Source organism: Taeniopygia guttata, chromosome 18, assembly GCF_048771995.1.
Source record: "Taeniopygia guttata chromosome 18, bTaeGut7.mat, whole genome shotgun sequence".
Classification (NCBI taxonomy): Eukaryota; Metazoa; Chordata; class Aves; order Passeriformes; family Estrildidae; genus Taeniopygia; species Taeniopygia guttata.
In genome coordinates this window covers 7,286,818-7,314,588 of record NC_133043.1, presented here as the reverse complement: position 1 = coordinate 7,314,588, position 27,771 = coordinate 7,286,818, and the positions used below count along the sequence as shown (strand labels likewise).

The 27,771-nt window shown below is 53.6% G+C and overlaps 1 protein-coding gene across 11 annotated transcripts in view; it reads right to left on the bottom strand.

The window, feature by feature from the left end:
* SEPTIN9 (septin 9) overlaps positions 1–27,771 on the bottom strand; it is a 126,130-nt gene that overhangs the window by 24,158 nt on the left and 74,201 nt on the right. The window contains exon 1 of one of the 11 annotated variants that reach the window (XM_072936894.1): positions 12,122–12,863. The exons of 7 other annotated variants lie outside the window; for them this stretch is intronic. The gene's annotated coding sequence lies outside the window, so the exon portion shown is untranslated. Of the gene's footprint in view, positions 1–415; positions 526–9,125; positions 9,365–11,327; positions 11,478–12,121; positions 12,864–27,771 lie in introns of those variants that run through there. 3 more of the 11 variants (XM_030287069.4, XM_072936893.1, XM_030287068.4) reach the window with 3 other exon arrangements.

The following is a 27,771-nucleotide window of genomic DNA, read 5'->3' as shown; positions in this document are numbered from 1 at the left end:
GGAGAAGGGACAGGGGACAAGAGGGTCCCCACGGGGGCAGGGCAGGGAACGAGGGGTGCAGGGCAGGGAACCAGGGGTGCAGGGCAGGGAACCAGGGGTGCCCCTCAGGCAGGGCAGGGTTGGATCTATTGATCTGCAGGCATCCGGACAATGCCGGCAGCGCGGCCCGGCGGTGCCGAGCGCGGGCTCCGCTGAGGGGCACGGAGGGAGCCGAGACCCGATCTCCCCTCAGCACCCGGGGCATGCCCTGCCCCAGCCGGGAGCCCTCCATGGGAACTGCACCCACCCCTCGCTCTCTCAAGCCTTTCCCCAGGATAATTCACCTCACAAAAATAAAATAAAAGCGTTTCCCCACCACCATGATCCCCCCTGAGCTGCCCCACCGAGCCCCCGGCCGCGGGCAGCGCGGACTCACCCGCGGCGGCGGCTCCGGCAGCCGGCGGCTCCCGCTTCCTCCCGCGCTGTCCTCCGCCTCCTCCCCCATCGCCCTTCCTCCTCCTCCTCCTCCTCCCCCATCACCCTGCCTCCTCCCCCTCCAGCCCGGCCCGGGGGGATGGAGCCTCTTCCCGGGAAGTTGCTTCGCCCCCGGGCGGTTTCCATCCCCCCGCTGCTCCGGGCTCCCATGGGGGCCCGCAAAGGGTGAGGAGCGAGAAGAGTTTGGGGGCACGTCCCACCCCGGCTCCACGGGGAAACTTCCATCGCAAAAGAGAGGCTGGGACAAGCGGGCAGAGCCGTCCCAGGAGGAGCCCAGTTCACCCACTGCTCCAGGGTCTCATCCACACCCCCATCCTGAGCGCAGGGAAGCCTTTTGCTTCCCACATCCCGAAATTCTCCAGCAGAGAGCCCCCAGGGCAGTCGCGGGTGGGTGTGAGTGCTGGGAGCGTGGGTTCACTTTGCTCTGCAGCTGCTTGAAGATGTCTGGGCTGCGTTTCACATCTGCCAGGACAAGATGTCAACCCACCCCCACGGGCATGGCTGCACTCTAAAAATGATGTCAGTGAGGCTGAATGGAGAAATTAGCTGCCTCCACAACTCCTTCCTGCCTTATACCTTGATCCCAGAATGTCCCAGCACTCTCTCAGCAGCAGAGAGAAGCTGGGCTGCACCACCTGGCCCTGCTCCCTCCAACGCACACCCTGGTGTGGGGTGATGTCCCCTCTGTGATGTCCAGCAGAGCTCTTGGGACTCTACTGTCACAACCTCCCTCTTTTGGGCTCCTGGGTCTGACACCTTACTTTGACCTACCCTATGACCTCATGGCTTTCTCCCTTGGGTTCCCAGACTTGCATTCCCAGAGGAAGACCTGCAGGTGATGAAAGGATTAAGACAGATGTGCACATCTGCAATTGTCAACACCCAGAGGAGTCCCTTTCCCAGGAACAGCCCCTGCACAGCCTGCAAGCCCAGGGCTAGTACTTGCACTCCCTTTTGGACCTGTCACCAGCCTCACCAGCCTCTGCCACACTCCTGCATTGATGCAAGCCCTGCCACCTGTGCCAGTGGCACCACAGCCACCCTGCTCCGTGTCCTGCCTGTGGCTCTAGCCTGGCTGTCACCTTCCCTCTCTGCTTCCGGACCACCAGCAGCGGCAGATCTTCCTCCACCCAGCACAGCCACCCCACACCAGGCTGGCAGCAGCCCTCCTGTGCTGCCCAGCAAGGCTGGCACAGGCTGCTCTGCAAACGAGGGGTGCTGAGGGGGGTAAGACCCACATCCCCCCACTTCAGCAAGTACCACAAATCCCAGTTTCTGAGAAACCTCCACCCAGCACCCAGGCAGGAAACCCAGCCTTAATCTGCTTATGCTGCAGCTGCGTGCCGATTTCTGCCAGATTACACCACTTTTTATGACTTATTAAAGCTCTAACCCCTATCAATGGGCATTAGTGTTTTAATCTCTCTAATCTCCAGGAAAATCCAATGCTAGATGCCAAACCAGGCTTGCCCCAGTAGCAGCTGGGTCTGTTTGCAAGTCACTCCAGCCTTCTTTAGCTGGAGAAAGGCAGGAAAAGGGTGTGCTGGGCTCACTTCGGTGCTGTGCTGGCACAAAGAGTAAAAGGAGGATCTCAGGTGTGATGGCTTCCTGTCCCTGCCATTAAGTTGATCACATCTGTGGCTGTGCAGGAGTTGAGCACCAGCACAGGGTTCATGTGCCCAAACTGAGACCAACAAAGGGGTGAACACACCGTGCTCAGCCACGTGAACCAACTCCTCGCTCCTCTGAGTTAATTTTTTTGAGATTGAAATCATGACCATACTTTAGTCTTGCATGTGAGGGAATAAAAATAACCATAGAAAAGTTCTCCCCATGGTCACTGAAGCTTTGCAAAGACATTTCACAGAAACACAGACTGGCTTGGTTGAAAGAGACCTTAAAAACCATCTAATAACCAGCATGGGCTGGGACACCTTCCCCTAGACCAGATCCAACCTGGCCTTGGACACTTCCAGGGATGTGGCAGCCACAGCTTCTCTGCCAGGACCTCACCACCCTCAGGCTAAAAATTAGGGCACTGGGAGCTCAACACTGTGTATAAGTTGTTTCCCAGATTAATTAATAGAAAATATTTTGTTTCAGCTCCTATCTCCTCCTCCCCAGGAGCAACATGGTGAGTGAGCAGCTCAGAAGGACAACAAAATGTCATCCTTGGCCTCACAGCAAGTGCAGCAGAGCTTTGGGGGCACTGCTGGTCCCCAGGATGGCTCTTGGGGACTTTGGGGTGTTTGCACACAGGAGGCACCCACAGAGTGACAGACAAACTCCTGTAAGAACAATTCCCAAACTCTGGGATTTGTTCTTACAGGAGCATCTCCATTCCTGTGAGGAGAACAGGAGATGCTCCTGTAACATGCTCCTGCCTGAGCCTCTCCCACTGCTCATTTCTGGCTCTGAGCACAGGCAGGACCGAGAGGCAGAGGAAGGAAGCAGCTCCCAGTGCTGATGAACTGGAGAGGGATTAAGTGACTCGCCCAGGGTCACACAGAAATCTTACAGCAGAGCCAAGAATTGGATCCAAATCCCCTAATTAAGGGTTTTAAAATCACAAACTCATTGTTCTTCTCTTAGAAAAACCTCATAATCAGAGTTAGGAGCAATTCTAACAAGGCCTATTGCTGTTTTAAGTTGTATCAAGGGATTAGAACTAACTACAGATCCAGCTTTTAGTCTTGCAACTTATCTGAAATGTTGAGGAAGATTCCTGCCTGGCTTACACAAATCTGTCCTGCTTTATGGGACATCCCTGATGTGACAGCAGGTCCCCATGTCACAGCCACACCGTGGAGGGCTGGTAGGGCTCACTGGAGAACGTGATGCTCAGGGGTACACCAACAAGGGTTTCAACAGTCCCTGAGTTTTGGGGACAATCCCAACCACTGTCCCTTGCAGCAGAAAGCTGCCCAGCAGTGGGGCTGTCCCCCAGCAGTGGGGCTGTCCCCCAGCAGTGGGGCTGTCCCCCAGCAGTGGGGCTGTCCCCCAGCAGCACTCCCCCGTGCCAAGCAATTCTCTGCCCTCAGCCAGCTTCAACCACAAATCCCCAGCTTTAAGGAATATCCAAGATCTGCAAATGAAGGCAGTTTCACCAGCACTACCCAGCCTGTGGGCAGACCTGCCAACAAACTCACTTCATCCCAAGCTGCCCAGCTCTTAAGAAAACATCAAATCCCTTGGGCACAGGCAGCACGAGCAGGACATGTTCTCTCACAGGAATGCTGAAGGGACAATTTTTTTTTTCCAATTTTACTGTACCTCAGCATGCCCCAGTTAAAAGTGCTACGTTAGGGCTTAGGAAATAATTTTAATTCTTTCAGTATTGCTGCAATGCTGACTACCTGCCAGTCCCCAGTGACTTTGACAGACAGATGGAAATTCTGCCAGCTATATTTATAATCTCAGATCAATAGCAGAATGAAAAGCACGTCCAGAGACCTTGGTAGAGCACCAGCAAACTCAATGGAAAGTACCATGACTGAGAAAAGGACACAACCCTGCAGATAACAAGACCAAAATTTAATTCTTTTTAGCACTGAAAGAGACACCATCACCTCTAGCAGGAACAGAAAGGATCCCACAATGCCAGGAACAGCTAAAAACAACCCCAAAGCTTTTCTAAGAGCCTGACTGCAGATCTGCAAGTGTTACCACCCAGGGAGGGCTCTGGCAGGCAGCCACCATGGTCCCTTCAGCATGTGCAGGGTAACTCCCAGATCACTTCTAAGACCCACAGATCAATGACATCTCCCTCCCTCTGGCTGCAGTGAACTCCCAAGTCCAGAGGTGATGCAGTTTTTTTTTCTTTTAAGCTACCTGGTAGCTCCTCTGAGCAGCCCATGTCAGACACACCTCTGCAGGTATCCCATCAGTTCCTTCATGAAAGCAGCTCTTTGGTGGCTTAAATCTCCCTGGAAAGAGAGGGCAGTGGAGCAGTAGTAAGGAGGGATGCAGGCACTGCCAGGAGCATCCCAGAGCTCAGGGACATGCTGAGGCAGCACAGGGAGCAGCCACCCCTCCGTGCCTTGCCCAGGAGCAGCACCCAGAGCCTCCAGCATCACTGCACCGTGGCTGTTCTGCTGAACCCACACCACACCCAGGAGTGCCCCAGCTTCCACCACACCAGAACCCAGAGTTTCCTCCAGCTGGACATCTCCAGGCCGCTCCCACTCTCCAGGAAGGAAGGAAGGAGTTGTTTCACACGCTGTCACCCGCTATCACGCGCAGCTGGCACCGTGTCCTCGCCTGAGTCACCCTCTCCCTGGGGAGGCCGTGCCTGGGTTCCTGGTGTCACATCCCAGCAGTGTCCCTGCAGCAGCCACCCTTCCTCCGGCACACCCCTCCTGCAAAGGATCTGCAGTGCCTTCAACCTTGAGGCAGGAGGCTCCTCACCGTGCTTGAGCAATCCAGCGTTTTCCAAAAGGGAAGAAAAGGCTTTGCTAGGAAGGCACTCCGCAGTCACAAACACTTGGAAAAAGCAACAAAGGACCTCATTCCTCCCAAATTCCTCTTCCTTCACAGGGGGCACTGGTTGGGGCACTGGTTGGGACACTGCCATGCTGGTTTAGATGGACACAAAGCACGCTCAGGCACTGCCAGGGCCTCAGCTCTGAGCACAGGTTTTGCTCAGCAGGGATGGGTCTGTCTTGGCACTAAAACGCTTCTGCTCAAATCCCTGGGCCAGCTCTGCAGATGGCACAGCCCAGCCATGCCCAAGGAAACACACTTGGCTGCTTAGGAGCAATCCTCAGCCCTCCTCCTCAAGGGCATGGTCTGCTCCCCCAGCCACTCCCACAAATTATCACAAAAAACAAATTATCCCCCAAAGGGATAATCTGCACCTTCCCCCACCAGCATCCCTGTGCCCCACTCAACCAAAGCCCCACATCCTGCCCTGTGGAGAGGGGAGCAGATGGAGCTTACACAGAGCTCACACACCAAGGAGCACCTCAGAGAGCCCCACCACCACCTCTGCTCCTCTCACCACCAGCAGCACGGTCAAAGCAGACCCAGCAGCAGGGGCAGAGGATGAGTTTGGTGAAAATGAATCACCTTTGCAAGGGAAAACAGCAGGGAGTGAAAAATTCAACTGCCTGAGTCACCCCAAACTTGTTCAAGTAGTTTAAATCATTTCACCCCAAAGTGGCATCTCCTCTCTAGATGGGTGGATGCCCAGGCAGTGACATCTCTGGGGGTCACAGCAACCCCCTGGCACAAACCAAGCTGCAAAGAAGTTGCTGGGGTGCCCTAACAGTCCCTGCAGGCCACGTGCAGGGATACACGTCCCTGCAAGCTGCACATAATGGGCCCTTCTCCATCCTTTGTCTGCTGCCCCTTTTTAAACCTATAAACGCCCGTTTGGAGGTAAAGAAGAAACAATTTAGGGCATCCTAAGCCTGAAAAGAAGGAAAACTCCATTCAAGCTGCCGGGCTGTCTCCTGCAGCTTAATTAATAACAACCCATCCCCAGCAAGCTGCTGCAGCACCAGCTGTCTCCTCGCATGGAGGTGCCTTGCTCCAAAGAATAGTGCTTTGTGTTTTGATGGGAAAAGGTCAGGAGGATGGGGGGGAGGAGGAGCACGGCTGGGAGGGAAATGTGTTGCTTCCCTGCAGTTCCCAACGCCGTCCTGCTCGGTGCCCATCTGCTGCTGGGTCAGCTCTGGGAGATGGTGGCACCCCTTCATCAGCCTTGGGGTGATCACGTCCTAAAACTCAGCAGAGAGAGGGACACAGGGAGAATTCTGTGGGCTGCACTCCCCCCCACACTGCTGGAAGGCCTGGGGAGATCCTGATGCCACTGTGATACAGACCAGAACCCCCTCTGGGGAAATCCCTGCTCTGCTCTTATCAGGAGCTCCCTGATAACAGAACAGCATCAGGCTGCAGGGAGCCAGCACTGTGTGCCCCTGGCAGCTTTTCCAGGCCACCAGAAAGGGACTTTTCCTGCTACCATTTGGCTTTTGCATAAACAAACCGGCCAAGCCAGGCTCACAGCAGCAGTGGATGGATCCAAGGTGATGCAACAATGCAGCACAGTGGGGGAAAAAAGGTAAAATGGCCCCAAGCCTGGGGTGTGAGGTGCCCACAGCCACCACATGGCCGGGAAATCACCTTCATTTCTGCTTGGCCACAGAGCCCAGCACCCAGTACCAAACCAAAACACCTCCTTGGATCCTGGGATATCTATGGATGCTCTCTGCCTGCCATCACCCTGCTCCTGGCTGGTTATCCAGCCTTCCAGCTCTCCTGGAAAAGCGATGCTCCTGCCCCAGCCCAGTGCCCAGGGAGCCCCACTGACATGGTCACTACCCCCCAAGGAGCACACAGGCAGTTCTTGTGCTCTACTGCTGGCCTGGCCTCTTTTCTCACTGTCACTTTGTCCCCCTCCTTCTCCCACCCATGTCCTTCTGTGCCATGCAGGCAGCCTGGGGCTGCCCCAGCATGGAGACACCTCTGGTGCCAGTGCAGGACTGGGGTGCAAAGTCCCATCCATTTATCTTGGGGAATAAAGAGAGACTAAAAATGGCAAAGAAAGGCAGAGGGAAGCAGCGTTAGGGAAGGTCCCTGTCCCACAGACACATCCCCTAGCCAGGCACCAAGGCTTTGCCCTTCATGCCCCAGCTGGGCAGGGGGAGGACACAGCCCACAGTGCCCCCACAGTGCTTCCACCCCAGGAAAAGGCCCCTGTTGCTCAGCAAAGGGCCATTCATCACCAGGACTGTGTGGGATGACAAAGGGTTAACCCACTGCAGCTGGGCCAGAAATACCATCCAGGACAAAGAGAGACTTCATGTCACCCACACTGCAGGAAGAAAAAGGGGCCTTAATCCGATTCCCAAAGAAAATGTGGCTTTTACAGCCCCGCCTGACCAGGGCCCTCCAGCAAGTTCTGCATCTACAGCAAGAGTTAACCCAGTCTGAGTTTGAGAAGGGGCCAGAAAATAGGAAAGGAAATCACTTTTCCACAAGTTTGTGAGAAGGGAGAGCTGGGTGGAGGCAGCTGGACCCAGGCAGCATCCCTGCAGCAGGAGCACAGGGACATGGATGTCTCAGCCTGGAAAATCCGATGGCCCCAAAGCATCCCTAGAGCAGCCAGACCTGAGCAGTGGTTTTCAGGGGATTTATCAGGGGCTGGAGAAAGCACCACTGCTGATTTCTCACCAGCTGCTAGAGATCACAGTGAGGAACCTGTGAGCACCTCAGCACTGCCTGGCATTTTGGGGATGATAAGGATGAGCCAGCAGAGATTTTCAGAGCGTTAATGGCAGAACTCTGCCTCATGCCCATGAGGACAGGAACCCAGGGAACAAAGCTGGGAGGCAGACAGTGCTCACACCCTCTAGATGTGCACAAACCCTCTCAGCCTCTCAGCTGCCAGCCGGGCACACATCCCACTGTGCCACGTCCCTGCCCGAGTCATCACAGCTGTGTCCCTGTGGCAAGTGGGGTTTGCCAGCCTGGCCCCTCTACCCTGCCATGCCCACTCCCCTCCTGATTTTTGGACAGTCACTTCCAGGATGCCACTGAGCTGTACTTGCGAGATTAACTCTTTCACTCCCGTCCTGGTGATTATTTTTTAACAAACGAGGTCACTTCGCTGTACTCTACTCCACAAAGCCTGACAAATTTTGGGGATAAATGAAATAAAGTCCAGTTGAATTCAGCCATAAGATCACAGCAGGCTCAAGCCCAGGAGAGCCAGCCTTCCCTTTCCCAGCCCAGCCTTTCCCCTGTACTGGAGCAAAGCTCAGACACGTTACCCAAGGAGCAGCAGCTCCAGCCCGTGTTTCACCCAGCCCCAGCATGGCTCTGACAGGGCTGCATGAGGAAATCACAGCATTTAAAACCACAGGCTATAAAAATTCCACCCTGCTCAGGGAAGGGAAGTCTGGATTCCCCATGGAGAGGCGTGCAGGAACCGCTGCTGCCGGGTTATTGGCCACCAAGCCATCAGACCGTGCCACATGTGCATACCTTGAGCTGTGGCCAGCACATCCCAGTGAGAGGGTACGTGCTGAGGGGCTCTGGGGTCAAACACATTCAAACCCCACCACCGAGCTACCCATGAGCCCCACAACCACACAGGCATGTTGGTCTCAACATGGGAAATCATGGATGGCAACTACAACAGCATGGGACAGGTCAGAGCTCCCAGGGCTAGCGCAGTCCTCCGTGTGCTGCAAACTTACTTTGTCTGTTGTGACATGTCCTTATCTGCACTCAGGATGCCCTTAAGCAGGGCACACACCCTGGACAGCTGTATTCCTCCTGGATGCTGTATCCGACAATCTGGAATAACACTTGGACAAGGCAGCGGTGCTTAGGGGTTCACACATAATCACAATTCTTGCTTTTTTGTATTTTTACCATGTCTCAAAACCAAAGCTCAGCCCAGTGTTGCGTGCACACACAAATGCCCCATTGCCTGGCTCACCTATGTCCCAGGGGAATTTAGTCCACCAACAGTCATTAATTAGCACCAGGAAAACCAGGACTCTCAGCCAGCACATATCCAACAGCAATACAAAATCCCCTCCCACCCCAGAGCTGCTCCACCAGTCTGCTCCCTCCGCCGCACCCACCATCCACAGCAGCAGGAATTCAATAAAATTCAGCAACTTTAACCCAAAACTTGCCTGGTGCTACGGGAGGCTGTTCCTGCACTGCTCTGCTCCGTGTGTTCCTGTAGCTGAGCCGGGGAGCAGCAGCAGCAGCAAGCCCAGGGTGCTGTGCAGAGCACAAGGCTGCTCAGCTCGTGGATGGCTGGATAGCCGTGGTTCCACAGCAGGGTTTAGGGGAGAGATGGAATGAGCTGCTATTTACAGAAGGGCGGACACAACACGGATGAAATAGCCGAGAAATCCGATAAAAACAGCTCGGAGTGTGCTGGGAGTCCCAGCACAGGGCAGCAGCACCAGCCCCACAGGATCCCAGCTGCTCCCCTGGCCCAGATCTGCTCTGGCAGAGCTGAGACAGTCTCAGTCCTGAATACGTCAGCCCAGATCCATCCCGGATGCTCCTTCCCTAAATGAAGTGTGGTCACACTGGGATGGATATAAAAAGCTTAGCCTGAAATCCTCTGGCGTGAAACCTTTCCTGCAGCCCCGGCTGCTTCCAAGGGCTGTTTGACAGGGAGACATTGGCATACAGAGGGGAGAAACTGGGATACAGAGGGAAAGAGCAATTCCTGGGGGTTCACACTGACACAGCCCAGTGCCCCCACCTCTGCCAGACAAAGGCAAGAGGGAGAACCCCTGTGCTTGGCAAGTCCAGGTGGTTCCAGAGCGTCACCTTAACATCCATGTCACAACCACTGGGAAAACAGCTATCAGGAGCAGCGAGACAAGGATGCAGAGGGGCCGTTCAAAGAAAAAGAAGAAAAAGGAAAAGAAAAAAAAAAAAAAAAAAAAAAAAAAAAGAAGAAAAAAAGTGAGGCTCGGAGCTGGGCCGGTTTGCAGAGCCCCAGGGCTGTGACACAGCACAGAACGAACTGCAGGGATGCAGCGGGACCGGAGCTCTCCCCTGGCAGGCAGCAGGCCACCCCGCTGTCCCCTGTCCCCAACCCTGTGGTGTCAACATTCCAATGCCATCCCCCTTCCCTGTGCTGTCCCCACCCCCATGGCATCCACATCCTTGGAGTGTCAGCATCCCTTTGGTGTCCCCATCCATGTGGCATCTCCACACCCCTGCCCTTGTTGTGGGGGCTGGCGTGTCCCCAGGGCTCTGGGTGATGCCAGTGAACCCCACAGTGCACAGGGGTCCTGCCAGACCTCCCTTAGTCACCAGACACGCTCCCCTCGATGGCACAGGAACTGAGAGCAGCTCCAGCAGCCTGCAGAGCTCCCACAGCCACACCTCTGCCAGGCTGGGGGGCTGTGGCAGCCCCTTCCCACCTGCTAAAGGTGAAGGTTCTGCCCTGTGACACTCGCTGCTGCTGGAAGGTCACGGGCCCCAAAGGGGTTTGAGGTTTTCAGCTCTGCAGGATGCAGCTCTCATGTCTGACACCCTCCTGAAGCTGAGAGCAGAGAGTGCTGCTGACTTCAGCCTATTCTTGGGGGCCCAGGTCCTCCAACAACCCCATGAGAACACTTGGGAATCTATCAACCATCAGTGACATTTTTTAACCTTAAAAAAAAGCACTGAGGGCTTAAATACCCCACATCCAGAGTTTGGGACCATTCAAGCAAAGGCTGTGGTGGAAACTTATTTTCTAGAAACTTATTTCCTATTACCTACACAGATGCAAACCACACCTGGTCCCTCCAGCAGGGGCAGGGCCCCCAAACTCAGCAGGGACCCCACGAGAGCAGCACCCTCCCCTTTGCTGGCACTGCCAGCAGCCAGGGCTGCTTCTCACACAGGGCTGCAGGAGCTGGGGGAGGATGGCCCGTCTGCATCAGGGTCCCATTCTGCTGGCAGCTGGCACCCCAGGGAGCCCCCACCGCCTGGATCATGTCAGGGTTCCTGCCACCCTGTGTCACCTCCCCAGGACACGATGCCACCCTCTGTGACTCCCCTGCCCCACTCTCTGCCTGCTCAGGTGGTGCAGAGGCTCAGCTCCATCCCACAGGGAGCCTGAGCAGTGGCAGAACCACCTCCCTGAGCACAGGCCCTGCCAGGCATTCCCCTGTCACCACAGCCCTGGTGTTTCCCCCCTGCTAAGCCACTGCTCTGTTTGTCCCCTCCTCCCCCTTCAAACCCCCACGCTCTCATTGCACAGCCACGCTCAGCTTCCCCACCCCACAGATCCCCACTGGCACAGCTCTGGAGACCCCAGCACAGCCCTTGCCACAGGTTTTTCCTCCCTGAGGCTGGCCAGAGCTCAAGCAGAGACTTACTCAGCCAAGGATGACGATGAGGACGGTGCACGCTGCCCGGCGAGAGCCAAGGATGCTTCAGCACCTATTTCAGCTGCTGCCCCTGAGAGCCTGCCCCCAACTTCTGAAAAGTTTTCCTCAATTCCCTTCCAAAAGGTCTCACAAAGCAGATCCCTCCTGGCTCTCTGCCTCCCTCACCACCAGACATGAAAAGCACTCGAGTTTCTCCCCGGGTAACGCGGGTAAAAGCCTCCAACATCAAAGGCACCACACAAGAGTTCTCGCCCCCCCATTCCTCCCAGGCCCCAGTGCTGTGCTTTCCCTTGAAAGCACAGCAACCTCAGTGGTTGAGGCACCAACTGTGCTGAAAACACAGTTTTGGGGTTTTTTTTTTCCTGCATTTTTTTCTTTTTGTCCTTTTTTTTTTTTTTTTTTTTTTTTTTAAATCAGCCACAAACTGGAGAACTCGGGGGCAAATCTGGGCCAGGCTATCCTTTGGGGACAACACAACCAGCGTGGTCTGGTGGGGCTTTGCCCACTGTCTGCTGTGTGGTCAGCCCAGGAAAAGGGGAGCAAAAATATCCCTTGTGCCAGTCCTGCCTGATCATTGCCTAGCATTAAAGGAAACCACTAAGTGTCCTGAAGCAAAACCACAAGCACCCTCCAAGTGAGCAGATTCCCATGGGTTTCTCAGCAGCCTCTGCAACTCCTGTACCCCATCTCTAAAACTCTAAAAACAAAAACAACATCTACCCCTGCTTGTCAAAGCATTTTGGTATCTGCACAGCAAAGCAGGGCGAGGGAGGGGTGTTTACCTTCCTGGAAACAGGGAGCAGCATTTACACCCAAAACAACAAAATTCCGGGGCAGAGGGAGCAGTTGCAGATGCAGCAGGAACAGCCACGGATCCAGAAAATGAGGAGGACTAGAAAATAGCTTCAAACACCACAGGGATTTCAAAAAGTCCTAGGAGCACATGGTTTCTTGGCCCGTTTCAGAGCGTTCCTCATCCCTCCATCCCACACAGCAGTTGTTCCTGCCAGATCACCGCCTGCCCGGGAATGCTGCCTTCATTTTATTGCTGGAGCATGGAAAAAACTCTGGTTTGCAGGGGGGAGGTGGGAGGGCTCTGCTGTTTAGCACTTGGCTGTGTTCACGCTGTGATTAATATCACCCAACACACAGATACCAGATGTGCTCGGGGCAGGCTGGAGCGTATCCTAAATTGCACCAAGATGGAATTTTTGGGCAATTTTCAGGGAGTGCTGAGGGCAGGCACTGATGGGAGAGCAGAGATTTACACAGATAGGCAAGAAAAGAGAATTCTGTGGGGTTATGGCACTGGTCATAACCCCTGGGCCAGCTGCAGTGCCACGGGCTGTGCTTATAATCAGCACCTCGTCATTTTGGGGGCAATTACTCCAATTCCCATCCATCTGTGGCTCTGATTTCCACACGATCACAGCAAAAAACATTTCAGTTTTGCCCTTGCTTCTGCTGATCTCACAGAACTTTAGCTCCAGGAAGGAATTGCTGGCTCAGGGACAGCAAGTGCTGGTGAGGTTGGACCTCTCCACGCTGCTTCCCAGGGTCCCACTGCAAGCCCACTCCTAAGCAAATCCATCAGCAGCTTCTCCCCACCCCTATGGGGAGGAGTGCCCTGGGGTCACCTACATGGGTGTCCCTTTAATTAGAACCAAATCCTGGAGCAGCACTGGAGATTCATTCCAGCTTTTTGGAGGCCACACACTGCCCTGATGGAGAGCTGACCTCCACCAGGGCAGCTTCTGGCTCGTTGCTGGGTGCAGGGTGATGTGGGGCTTTGCCTCATGGCCTGTCCCTGTCCAGTGTGACACAACCCAACACTTCTCCAGGATGGGGAGCACCTGGCTGTGCCAGGCACCACCGAGCAGCAAAGTCCCTCTGGAGCTCCACCAAGCAGCAAACACAGGGGCCCAAGTAAGGAGGGGATCTGCTGGAATGCCTTCAGCATGTCAGAACTGTGTGATGCCCCAAACCTGCACCATTGTATTTCAGAGACCTCTCTTCTCTGTGCAGAGTTGCCTCCTGCTGATCCCACCTGTGGGACATAGCTGCTGTCCTCCAAAAATGAGTTCAGGCCGTGCCTGGACCTGCTGGTTTTCACTTTTCTTCTTTGCCCAGATTTGGGGGCTGAGCTTTGGGTCGTTCTCCCCTCCCCCAGACCAGGTCAGCCCCACACAGAGGTGCCCAGCTGTGGTTCACACCCCATTTCAGCACCTCTGGGTGCTGCTGATGACATGACAGCACCAGTGTCAGCAGGGCTGTCCCACAGGACACAAACCTGAGAACAAAACGAGGGTCCAGGCAGAGAAAACAATGTTAGCTGTGACTTCTGCTGTAGGCATGGAAAGAATCTATAAAACAGAGCATTTCTACTCCCTGAAACACCATGGACATGCTTGCTGCCAGGAGGGAAAACGTGGGAGCCTGTCTGTCTGTCCAGGCAGGACCTGCAGCGACTCTGGGCATGAGAAATCCCAAATTTTGCTTTCCACAGGGCTGCCTTTGTGTTTCTGTTGAAATGGTGAGGTCTGCTTGGCACCTACAGCCTGGTTTGGGGTTCATCAGGGCAATTCTCTGCAGGCTCCCAGCTATGGCTGCAGAGGACTTCACCAAGTGAAGCATCTCTCTGTTCCTCCTCCTCCGTTTTTTCCCACCACGGGTCCGTGCTGTGCATGCAAAACCAGCACTGAGTTGTGAATTTACAGGCAGAAACCAAAAGTAAAAGATCTCCATTATTCACTTCTGTGAGCAAAGGTTAAATCCTACCAAATCCATCAGCTTTTGTGGACAGGACAAGCATTGGCAGCCAGCAGGAAGGAACAGGAACGTGGGAATTCCTCCTACGACTTGGCAACAGCCTCTTCCCCCAGCACAGGAGCTCTCTGGGGTCTGCTCAGCCTCTGCCAAGCTAAGAAAGCCCCTCATTCAAGCACTCAGAAATCTCACAGGACATCCTGTAGCTCAAGGGGGAGTTTAAATGAGGGGCTGGATGGATTCAAGCTGCCTGATTGTTGGAGAGAGCAATAGGGAAGGTGGGGTGGCAGACCTGGGGCTGCGATGTCCTGAGCTGCTCTTTGGAGGAACACCTCATCCTACTCAATCTCCAGCAAACCAGCTGTGCTGAGCTGTCACACCACATTGCCTGCCTGCAATGGGCTCCACCACAACGTGAAGGAAGGTGTGGTAGCATTTCCTGGAGGTCTAAGAGGGGCATCCTGCCTCTTGCTGCCTCACCCCAGCTGCTCCCAGCAGCCCAACCCCCAGGACTGAGCACATCTTGGGGCTTGGTGCCCTCCCAGCAGCAGTGCTGCGTTCAGAGGCACAAGGAGAGCCAAGACACACATCCTGGAAGGTATTTAGGCACCTAGCAATTAGCAATTAGGCTGTAATACTTCTCAAGAGATTGCAGAAAATGATAGATAGATAGATAGATAGATAGATAGATAGATAGATAGATAGATAGATAGATAGATAGATAGATAGATAGATAGATGTTGTAAATGCAGGTGAACTTGGTAGGAAGAAATGATGATGTTTGACTTTAGTTTAGAAGGCTGAATATGATACATTAATATATTATTTAAAGAAGATATTAAAACTACATACCTACTTTTTCTAACTACTGTATCTAACTACTTCACAACTTGTGACCCTCTCTCCAGAGTTTAGACACAGGTAGATTGGATTGGCCATCAGGCTCAAACAATCCTCACTAGAATCCAATAAAGTAATCACCCTAAGTAAACAATTTTCTAAACATATTCTACATGAGAAAACATGTAGAATTAGAAGCTGCTGCAGCAGACCTCAAAGGAATATCACGAACCATCACAGGAGTTGCTGGGACAACCACCTCTAAGAAAGCAGAGCTTTGCTTCAGGTGTGACTGAAATAAACATTTCAGAGCTGCCATGCACGCTTGGTGCATGGTTTTGGGGTTCATTTGTACCTGTTTGGCTCTGTTACACCCAATCCCCACCTTTACAGCACCCACAAACCTGACAGGGTTACAGCAGGTCATGTTTCCTGGAGATCTGACACAGGGCAGCTCCTCTGGACACCAAGGATCCTCCCAGCCTTGCCTCCATTCCCTCCAGGACTAGAGAAAGTGTCAGGGGGATGCTCCAGACTGCAAATCCCATGGGCCCCCTGAGCAGTCCAGGAGGGAACAGCACGTGCTGCCCCACAGCAATGGGTGCCACTGGGTGCTGGGTGCCACTGGTGCTCCCCAGCAGCTCCCCAAACCTTCATCTCAGCCTGCCCAGTGACCCCCGAGCTGAGCCCCATCACTCCATGAAACCAGGGCAGCCCCACTGCTCCCAAACACATCCCAGAGGAGCCAGGGCAGCCCCACTGCTCCCAAACACATCCCAGAGGAGCCAGGACAGCCCCACTGCTCCCAAACACATCCCAGAGGAACTGAGAGCAGCCCCACTGCTCCCAAACACATCCCAGAGGAACCAGGGCAGCCCCACTGCTCCCAAACACATCCCAGAGGAACCAGGGCAGCCCCACTGCTCCCAAACACATCCCAGAGGAACTGAGAGCAGCCCCACTGCTCCCAAACACATCCCAGAGGAACCAGGGCAGCCCCACTGCTCCCAAACACATCCCAGGGGAGCCAGGGCAGCCCCACTGCTCCCAAACACATCCCAGAGGAGCCAGGGCACCCCCACTGCTCCCAAACACATCCCAGGGGAACCAGGGCAGCCCCACTGCTCCCAAACACATCCCAGAGGAACCAGGGCAGCCCCACTGCTCCCAAACACATCCCAGGGGAACCAGGACAGCCTCACTGCTCCCCAGCTCTGCTCAGAGCCTCCTCCCCAGCTGTGAGCTGAGATAAAGGCAGAGGCTCAGCCCTGTGACACTCGCTGCTGCTGAAAGGTCACGGGCCCCAAAGGGGTTTGAGGTTTTCAGCTCTGCAGGATGCAGCTCTCATGTCTGACACCCTCCTGAAGCTGAGAGCAGAGAGTGCTGCTGACTTCAGCCTATTCTTGGGGGCCCAGGTCCCCTCACAACCCCACGAGAACACTTGGGAATCTATCAACCATCAGTGACATTTTTTAACCTGAAAAAGAAAAAAGCATTGAGGGCTTTAAGACCCCAGATCCAGAGTTTGGGACCATTCAAGCAAAGGCTGTGGTGGAAACTTATTTTCTAGATAAGGAGCAACAGGGAAAATCAGCTTTTGAGGCAAAGGCTGGGTGCTGGATCCAACCAGCAAAGCAGGGTTTGGAGAAGCTTTCATACCAGGGCAGCAACACACAGGGGGCTGAAGATGTGACAGCCACCAGGTCCCCCCTGCCCACAGGAGCCCATCTGTGCCTGCCCTTCCCCAGGCTCCTGCACACTGCCATTCTGTCCCAGCCCTGTCCGTCTGTCCCAGCCCTGTCTGTCTGTCCTGGGCACGCAGCAGCTGCTATTCCCTGCCTGGCCAGGTAGATGGTGCTCAGCCAGCACCAAGCAGGAACATTCCTCCTTGCTGGAAGGGTTCTGCTGAACCAAGAATTCAGCGGGATTTTCACTGAGGAATATCCTGCTCCAACCCCAAACAAACTCAGATTCAGCTCTCCCAGACTTTCACCTTTCACTTCAGCCTGGGAGATGGTGGATAAACTGCTGCAAACATTTCAGCAGAACCGCTGCTTCCCCAGCTCCCATCCTCTGCTGGAAACTCACTCTGAGGACATTTTGCCCCACACATCTCCCACAAAAACAAAACGTGGCAAAGCCCCTAGGAGCAGGAAACAATTTGCTGGTTTTTCCCATAAAGTCAGGGGGATGAGTGTGGTAGGTAAATTTTTTTTTTCCTTAGGATTTTTTTATAGAGGAGTATAGAAGAAAAAAAGAGAAAACAGCTTTTATTTTTATTCTTTGTTTTCCCCATGTAGAATGTGTTCAGAAAATTGTTTACCTGGGGTGGTTGCTTGATTGGATTCTGGTGAGGATTGTTTGAGCCTGATGGCAAATCCAGTCCACCTCTGTCTGCAGAGAGGGTCACGAGGTGTGAGTGAGTTAGATAGGGTAGTTAGAACAAGTAGGTTTGTAGTTTTAGTATCTTCCTTTACATAGTATATTAATGTATTACAGCATAGTTATAATAAATAAATCATTCAACCTTCTGAACTAAAGTCAAACATCATCATTTCTTCCCACCAAGTTCACCTACATTTACAACAGATGGGGGTCAGGGGGACCCTCGGGGCCCCTCGTCCTGCTGGAAACTGGGGGAGGGGGTGTCCAGGCTTTCCATCCCTTCACCCCAGGGTCACCCTCCCCAGCCAGGCCGGATGTAGGATGTCTAATATTTCTCCAGTTCTGTTTTAACACTCACACCATCTTGGGAGCAGGAAGCTTAAGCCATTTCCTGCAAGACATTGCTCTGCCCTTCAAATATTTTCAGCCTCGGTGCAAACTGTTTTAAAACCAAGCCTGGCAGCTGGGAGTGTGAAATCAGAGGAGGGGCTTGTCCAGGGAAAATTCAGCTTGTGAAACCTATCCAGTCCCTGCTGCTGCAGAGCAGCAAAATAAATATTGCTGCGGACAATAAAAGAGAGCAATTAATCTTGCATGTCTGAAAAATGAGAAGGAAAAGCAGAAACTCCAAACAATGTTCTCTGTGCCTCTCCCAAGGGACACAACACTGCTCCCCAGCAAAAAGCCACAGCCATGTCTCCCCTTGTCTCTGCAGCCATGATTTGAAGCTTTCCCAGCTTTGCTCTTTCAGTGGAGCCCAAATCATGGCTTTGGTTTGCTTGCCCCATAAATAATCTGTCCCACACATGGACTGAAATAACCCCAGAGAGACCCTTCCCACTCCTCCAAGTGGAGGAGAAGACAAATGTTCATTCCCTGGCACCCTGCAGAAGAATTTTGGGCAGTGCTGGGGCAGAGCTGGCAGCCCCACAGAGCCCAGAGGTGAGCAGAGCTCAGCCCCACAGCAGCCTCAGCCAGGGATGGGGACGGATGGGGGGCAGCTCCCCTCCTGCTCCAGCCCACCTGGGAGCTCTCCTTATCCCCTCTCAGCTCTTCTCCAGGGGGCACACAGGGACACAGGGATGGGGAAACAAAACCATGCCCCAAGGCCCAGCAAAGGGCTCTGCTCCCCTCTCACAGGGCTGCTCCTTCCCAAGACTTTCCTGAACCCAAACCACGGAGCAGAAAGGAAACCCCAGAGCTCCCCCAGGGCCCTGCAGGAACCCCAGAGCTCCCAACCTCATGGCGTGCACTCCTGGGCTGTAAATATACTTTTATTTACTACACAAAGTAGGGCAAGGAGGACTGTTTCCCTGAGGAATGGTGGGAGGAACATCAGGGTTATGGCAGGATCTCAGATTTCATCTGACTCCACAAAGCAGTTCCTGGAGACCTCGGCAGGAGCCACAACACCTCTGCAGTGGCCACATCCCACCCAAATCCTGACTGCCAGCCCAAACAGGAATCTCTCAGGGGCACAGAGCTGCCCAGCCACCACACACCCAGCACTGCCAGGCTTGGAGAGAACAGGGCTGGAGCAAATTCACCTCCTGCATCCCACAGAGCAGCACCCAGCTGAGCTCCAGCCCCTGCAGCCAGACCAGGATGCATTCCCTGCTGCCCCCAGGACCACCCACACCCTGATGTGCTGCCTTATCAAAGTTCCCATCACATCTCGGAGCATTGAACTACCCAAAGCCAGGCCATCACCCTCAGCACTCAACTGCATCCTCTCATCTTCTCCAAGGCCACCAAAAGGGGTGGACAGGGGGTCTTGAGGCCGGTGTGACCCCAGGGAGGGCCCCAGCAGCCTGTGAACTTGGCCTCCCACTTCCACCCTGTTTATCTGCATGCTGGGATGCAGGAGGAAGCAAGTTCAGCCAGAGTTTGTCTAAACAATTGTGTTTTATCAGAAAAGGGGCTCAGATCTGCTCCTTTTTCCCAGGACATATCTGGACAATTCCAAGGTACTCTCCATTCTCCATTCAGCCTGCACCAGATGGAAGCAGAGGAAGAGAACACGAGGCAAGGAGCATCCAAATCCCCCTGCTCCTCCCTCAGTGCCAGCAGGAGCATCCAAATCCCCCTGCTCCTCCCTCAGTGCCAGCAGGAGCATCCAAATCCCCCTGCTCCTCCCTCAGTGCCAGCAACCTCCACCACTCATCAACCAGGAGGCACAATCCATCCCACATCTGCTCCCCACACTCCAAAGGCTGCCTTCCAAATCCTTATTTCCTCTTCAAACTATGGGTTTCTCAAATTTAGGAGCGAGCAAGGTAGACTGGCAAGGTTTTGATACAGAAAACTCCTGATACATCCCTTTCCTCCTGGACAGCTCAGGACCTTCCTTTGTAGGGCCACTCCAGTGACCTGGGTGGTTTCTCCCACCCTGCACAATCCCACAGCACCTCTGGAAGCAGGACCAGCTAATTCCTAAACACCAGCTGAACCGGGAAGTGATATTTTAGCTTTTATATTTTTCAGATTCTGTGCTGCTTTAGTGTGTGGGTCTGGGCTTCACATGAGGGGATGCTGAGCTCTCGTCACAGAGCAGGGAGACAAAACAATTCCTGCTCCAGCTGGGCACCAAGGACAAATGATCCAAATCTCAGCCCAGGAGCACAAACAACGTGGGCTGGAGAGAGAAAAACAAGGATGGGACTGCCTGGGCTAAAGCTGGAATTGGACAAAAAACTCCAATATGCAAATGGAGCAGAACTGATTAAAGTGAGAGACCTCGTGAGCAATTGCGCATTTTGGGACCATTTTGGTTCATTTGGGTGCAGCCCTGGCTGGGCTCTGGTGCTGCCCAGGGTGGATCCATGGAGGAGATCCTTTGAATAAATCCCTGCTTTATTCTTTAACTCTGTCCAGCCTCTGCTCTAGGCCAGCCTTCACGAGGCATCAGAAGAAGAAAGAACCCAGTGCAAGGACTGAACCTTGGGCATCTTGCCACGTTCACCAGCTCCCTGTTACAAAAGGAGAAGCTGGAGAGGGATTCCTCCAAGACAACAAAGGAGTGGACAGTAAAGGCAAGGGCAGACCACACAAACTTTTCCCTTTTCCCACTGCCCTCCCCTCCTAGGTACCACATCCTTTCGGATTCCCATCTAATCTTCTTACTGAGATCTCCACCAGCTGAGCTTTCCTTTGAAAGAGGGGAGGAATGTCTGTCCCCCTCCATGTGCAGCAGGAGAGGAGGAAAGGGGGGAAGGCAGAGGCACCATGAAAAGTTCAAGTATTATAGATAAGCATCAAAGAAAAGCTTGGCACACACACTTCAGCCAATGAACATCCACAGCAACAGAACAGCCTGACCCAAGGCTGGCTGGGGGGCTGTCAGGCACTCATGAGAGCAAGGGATTATTGCCCTACCCAGTTCTGTGCTGCTGCAAATCCCTTTTTCGCCTCCATTCCTCTAGGAATAATACAGGAGAACTCCTGGTAAGACCACCTGACACAGACAAAGCCTGGATGTCTTCTCAAGGCTTGACAAGCTAAACGTAAATCCAAGGTTATGCTCATATGTGCCAGAGCATCATCAGCCTCTGAACCTGAAGGTGTTGAAAAAACACTTCATTTCAGCCATCCTTCATTCCTGCTGGACAAAGGGCCTTTGCCATGCAAAAACCAGCCTGCAGCTTCCACACAGAACAAACTGCAGCTGGTACAAGTCCAGCAACCCCAAATGCCCACCCTGTCAAACCTTAGATGGTTTGTTAAAATTATTTGCTCTTCATAAATGCATAAACATCTGCAAAATTTTGTTGGTTTATTACATTTATTTATTTATTTTTATTTATTTATGTATATTTATTTTGGACCAGACCCTTGGGTCCAGCTTTGTCTCCCAGCACGTCTGGATAAACCAAGATGATTCAAGAGGGTGAAGCACTGATGCATGTGACCCTGCAGAAAACCCTGGGAACTTCTGTGCAGAGACCAGTTCAGAAGATCAGTGAGATGAGTGACCCAAATTTAAGCAACTCAAAGCAAAGCAGCTCTCTCCACACATCCCTTCTGTAAAACCTCTGACAGATGTAAGAAAAACTGGGCTCAAAGAAGCCTGAGCACAGGCTGCAATCCAAGACCAGCTGCTTTTTCCATTTATAGCCACATTGACTTCAGCTTCACCAAGGCATTTTGGACAATGCAGAAGGGTCTCTGTGTCTGTTTGTTTGCTGGAGGAGTGTAAAGAACACAAATGGTTTGCTGTCATCTTATCTTTTTTTGCTCTCAACAGATCGTTTGATCTTCTCAAAACAAAGTTATCTCTCCATAATCTCAATTGAGTCCCCTGACAGAGTTTATGGAGCTGGCACTGCACCCAGCCTATGGTGTCCCTGCAACCACTGGCCAACAGAAACATCTCAGGCAGGGACAGCAGTTTAGAAATAGGTTAAAAGAGAACAATTCCTTAATTACAGAAGGTTCATCACCACTGCCATCACCTCCCTCCCTCAGCAGACAGCAGAGAAGTCACAAAACAAGCAGCCAGGCCTTACTGCAGGAGATCAAAGCAAACTCTTTGTTTTATCTTGGTCAAGATAACGGATTTTATTTGCCTTATCAGCCTGTAGGATGATTAACCTACATGTGAGAAAGCTGGAGGATCCAAAGGAGCTGGTGGGTGGGGAGCATGTTCCCCAGCACACTGCCATGGGCTCCAGACATGCAAATACCACAGGATAAACAGAGAAACTCCTGGTTCCTACATGTCCCCCTCAGCCAGGGCTGTGTCTCCGTGTGCCTTTCAGCACCACTTGGATGAACACAAATCCCACAGCAGGCAGGAGCACTCACCCCTTTCTCAGCCAGCAGAGGCACCTCTGGCCAGGGGCTGCCCCAGTTTGATCACAGAAGGGGTCAGAGGTTCCTGAGGGTGCTCAGAGCTCACAGCTGGAGCACAGAGCCCTGAGCCACAGCCAGGTGACCCTGCAGTCAGCCACCTTCTGCTGCAACAGGAGGCTCTCCACAGCATCCCTCCTGCAAGGCTCAGGAGGTGAGGAGATGACCTGGATGGATGCACAGCCTGGTCCAGACCCCAGCCAGCCATAGAAGAGACCTGACAGGTATTAAGGCCAGGGTCACTCTGCAGCTCAGCAGAATCACAGACTGGTTTGGGTAGGAAGGGACTTTAGAGACCACCCAGTGCCACCCCTGCCATGGGCAGGGACACCTCCCACTATCCAGGCTGCTCCAAACCCCATCCAGCCTGGCCTTGGGCACTGCCAGGGATCATGGGGCAGCCACAGCTGCTCTGGGCACCCTGTGCCAGGGCCTTACCACCCTCACAGAGAAGAATTTAATACCAATATCTCATCTAGCCCTGCCCTCTGGCAGTGGGAAGCCATTCCCTGTGTCTTGTCATTGCAGGCTCCTTGTCCCTGGAAGTCCCTGGAAGGGGCTCTGAGCTCTCCCTGGAGCCTTTTCCTCTGTTAACACCCCCAGCACTCCCAGCCTGGCTGCAGAGCAGAGGGGCTCCAGCCCTCAGAGCATTTCTGTGGCCTCGCTCCAGCAGCTCCACATCCTCCTGATGTTGGATGCAGCATCCCCAGCTTCGCCCTGTCCTGGTCTCAGACCCAGGGAAAGGAAGTGGGAACGGTGCAAAGGGTGTTTCCTATGGGAAACTGTCCCTGTGCACAACCAAGCTCCACTGGGGATGTCACTGCTTTTCCTACAAGCCCTCAGGGACTTCCAGCAAACAAATCCTCCTGGCTCTGGCTGCCTGCAGTGGACAGCCTCATTTCCTGGGGTGTTTCCTGCCCAGCTGGAGCTTCCACACGGGACAGCACCCACACAAAGTGTGCCCACGCAAAGAAGGGACATGAGTGTGCCAGGGATAACACAACACAACGAGCTTGGGGACAGCATTCCTGGGACAGGCACGTGCAGCACCAGCACAGCCACATGGCCCAGCCTCCTGCTGGCACCCTCAGTGCCCACATTGCAACCCCAAAGCAGAGCCCAAGGCAGAGCCCAAAGCACAGCCCTAAAACACAGCCCCAAAACACAGCCCCAAATATATAGCTAAATACACAGCCCCAAAACACAGCCAAATACACAGCCCAAAACACAGCCCCAAATACACAGCCCCAAATACATAACTAAATACACAGCCCCAAAATACAGCCCCAAAACACGGCCCAAAACACAGCCCCAAATACATAGCTAAATACACAGCCCCAAATACACAGCCCCAAATACACAGCCCTAAAACACAATTCTAAAACACAGCCCCAAATACATAGACCCAAAACACAGCCCCAAAACCCCCCGAGGGGCAGTGGCTGCCCCCTGCACAGCCAAGGACAGAGCACACGCAGGGATGGGGAGCAGGCAGTGCCCTCCCCATGCACGTGGTGTCCTGGACCAGGCAGTGTCCCCATGGTGGGACACATTCCTTCTCCCCCACACATGCTCCCAGTCTTCCTTCCATGTCACTAGGCCTGCAGGTCTAGATTTTTCCAGATTATTTCATTTTTGGCACCTGCGTCCACAAACCGAGACTCAGTGTTTCCCCGTCGGCTCCTCCATTTGGAATCCTGGGCTGTAGGAATTTTCCCATTAAAAATAATAATAATAACAAAAAAAAAAAAAAAAAAAAAAAGATAAAGACTACCCATAACCTAGCCTGAATCTGTCAACTGGTTTTGGAGGAAACATTTCCCTACAGCTTTAATCTCTTTGTACAGTTAAAGAGCTGGAAATGGTGACTCACTGCATCTCACTCAGCCCTGGGCTCTCCATCCCAGGGATCCTCCTTGTGTTAACAGCTCTCCAAATCCCTACAACCCCTGCAGCCCCACACTTGATGCCACCCTAGCAGCCCAGGACAGAAGAAAAGTCACCCCAAGGCTTGTGTGGCCTCATTTTTCCATCCCTGGGTGTCCATAGCAGACAGGGCTTTGAAACTGCATCCCCCACCACAACTACACAGCAACAGGTCCTTGGTTTTCACAAGGATTTCAGTGGATCTCAAAGTTTGCTTCTTTCTATTTTCAAGTGTTGTTTAACTGTTTAAATTTTAACCCAACTCTATGGGAGTTCTAAAGAAAAGTCTTCCCATGAGGGTTCTAGCTGGAAAAAAAGAGTTAAAACAATTTAATTGCTTTGCACTCCTGATGCTGCCCTGCTTGTTGTGCAGTAAAATAGATGGGGGGACCCTGCTGAGTTCTGAGAGACACCTGGCACCCTGTGTGGCTGTCCCAAAGGGGCCAGGGGACAAAGGCTCCAACAAAGCTGAAAGCTCAGAGATGGTTCAGACCCTTTTGCATAGACACAGAGGAAGGTCACATCCCTGTTTTAGGTGTTTTTATCTGCCTTGGTTATCTAAACAAGCTCCAGAGCATCCTTGCCATGAAGGCCCACGGGGCAGGAGCAGGAGCAGCGGTGGGACAGAGCCTGCCCTGCTGGCTGAGTGCTGCCCCAGGGCCTGGGCAACCTCAGCAGCTTGTGAGGAGACAGACAGGAGCACCATGTCAAACCAGCTTTCACCTCTCCTCTGGGAGTGCTTCCAATCCACCACCTGAGATCCCAGAGCTGAGCCCTCACCCAGCACTGAGCCATCAACACAAACAGCTTTAGACTGGGGGAAGTAGAAACAGACTATTAAAACAAAATTGAAAACATTAATTTTCCTGCCTTCCTCCCTCTCTAAGCTCGACCACCGCACATTGCAAGGAACAAGAGAAGGCCAAGATGTTCAAGCACACCAGCACAATGCCAGAGAGGGGAGGCACAGTGCCAGGGGATGCTGTGGCAGGACCACCCATGACAGATCTGATGTGGCTTTTCCTGCAGATTCCCCTGTCCCTCATCCAGCTCCTGAGGATCCCACGAGATCTCTCTGTTCCACAGGGCAGGGGGATGTCTCTGGATGAAGCCCTGCTGCTCCCACACTGATTCCCTGCTCCTCTCCTCACAGGGATCAACCAGCAGCTCCTGCCACACTGGCACCACAGCACTGCTCAGACCTGCTCTGCCAGCACAGGGCAGGAACATCCTCCTCTGCCAGCTCCAGACCAGTGCCCTGGGACTGGGAGTGAACTGCTGCCCACAGCAGGAGCCTGGGAGAGCTCACCCCCACCCACAGGAGCTCAGATTTGGATATTCACATTTGGTAAGTCCTGCACAGCAAGGACAGCTGCCCACAGCCCTTCCCATCACCTTGTTTTTATGGCTATTTTTAATTGCTCGTGCCACTTTCTGCCCTCTGCATGTCCTCCCCTTGCCCCCACTGCACAGCCCAGCTGACATTGCTCTGGCAGACTCCAACCATAGCAATCCCCACCACCTGCTCATCCCATCACATCTTGTCCCAGCTGATGAGCCCAGCCACACAAAACCTCCATTGGCACCTCCAGTGGAGATTTTGGGGCCACAAAACCCACCTTTGTAGCGGCACATCCCACAGGGATGTTCCATCTCCCTGTCACTAATGGCCCAATTCAATGTTAAAGCAGCACAAACGAAGCAAACGCTCCGCAGGGAGTGCAGGAGAGCACAAAGACTCAGGGAGGGAGAACATGGATGGGAAGGAATATTTCTTGCCCCATTAAACACCTCTGCTCTCCTGCCACCTCGGGAAGCCCAGCTCTGGAGCGGGCTCAGCCCACACCGCCAGCCACGCTGCCCTAGTGGAGCTCAGCCCTGAAATTACTCCTTTCCTCTGTGGTTTGCTCTCAGCTGCCAAGCTCCCTGTGACTGCTTTTCTCCTCTGACCGGCCTGTTCCTGCACAGCACGCTCTCCTGCATGCCTCCAGCACAGGGCAAGGCAGCTGAGCCTGACAGCCGGGGAAGGCAAGTCCCAGCACAGGAGTGAGGGCAGCTGGAGGCAGCTGCCTGCATCCCCTGCTCAGCTGTTTGTGCTGGAGAGCCACCAGCCACAGGATCCAGGGCTGTCCTGTGCTCCAGGAGCACCTCCTGGTGACCCAAACCCTGGAGCAGGAGCTGCCACACTGTGGGAATCCAGAGCTTCCCTCTGGCTGCCCTGGCAGGTCTGGGACCCTGGCAGGGGTCAGGAACCCCCCTGGACAGAGCCCCCAGAGACACTGGCTGTGATCTCTGTCCATGGAAAAGAGTTTTCAATCTTACAGGATGAATTACAAGCTCTGAGTGTTTGATATAAGTAATAATTAAGTGTGACACGGGTGCAAAAGTCAAATTTTAGGATTCTAGATGAGGGGTCCAAAGGGGACAAGATGGAGGAAATTGGGTGTGCCTTGTCCTTTTTCTCCTTCTTCATGCCCTCCATGTTTCACTGTGGTGTTGGCATTTTTCTGTTGGTTCAGGCTGGGGACACACTGTCCAACGTAGGTGACAGATATTGGCACGTTATTGTAAATCCAGCACAGGTAGTTTGTGGTATTTAATGTTTGTACCATCCCACTGAGGGCAGAGCCCCACACGCTGCCCTGCAGGACAGAGCTGCGGCAGGGCAGCAGAACATGTTAGAGATAAACAGAATAAACAACCTTGAAACCAGCACAGACGAATTATGGCTTCTGCTTTGGCAATGGGGCTGAAAGACAGAGACTTTCTACAATCTCGGGATCATCAATAACTCAGATTCCGACACCACACGAGTCCCTGCTGCAGACATCAGAGGGGCAGCCTTTTCATCTGGGGGGTTCTGCTGGGGCCAAAGCTGCAGAGGGGCTGATGAGGATTGGCAACGTGCCTGCACCCATCCATGGGACATCCTGAGGGTCCCTGTGCAGCCCCCCCAGATCTCTCTGTGTTCTTGCACCAGCAACAAGGAGAGAGGCCGTGAACCTGCCCAGCATCACCTTAGGGTGGGTGTTGTGGACCAAGGGGAGGAACACCCCGAAATGGGGTGAGAGCTAACCAGGGCAATCTCAAGGCATGGCAGTGGAGGAGGAGGTGGTCAGGGAGGGGACATGCTCTGGCAGTGACCCTGGGCTGCTGCCTTGTGCTGACACACAGGGAAAAGGAGACAGAGATCTCATGACTCTCCAACTTTGTCTTCATGGCAGTGGGGTTGTACCTCGATGATCTTTAGGGTCCTTTCCAAGCCAAACCATTCTGTGAGCATTCTTGGGGACTTTTGGACTGAAAGGCCCTTTTGTACCAGAGCCAGGCTGGCTCGTGCTGAAGGCAGACTGCAGACAGCTGGGCTCAGGGGTGACACTCGTCCCAGCAGCTGTCCCCCCTCTCTCCCTGCCCCGGGCAGCTGGAGCATTCAGCAGCTCAGCCCGCCTTCTGCTCTTAAAGTGCCAAACACTCGTGGGGTTCAGGGCCTGGGGCTCTCAGAGCAGCCCAGAGCCAGCAGGACAAGGCTGAGCACCCACCCACGGGGAAGGATGGGCCTCCAGGGCACCACACACAGCAGCTGGGGACAGAGTTGGGGTCACAAAATCCCCATCCTTGGGCTGGGGCTCAGAGCTCAGCTGTGCCCAGCTGGACATGGCCCAACCTG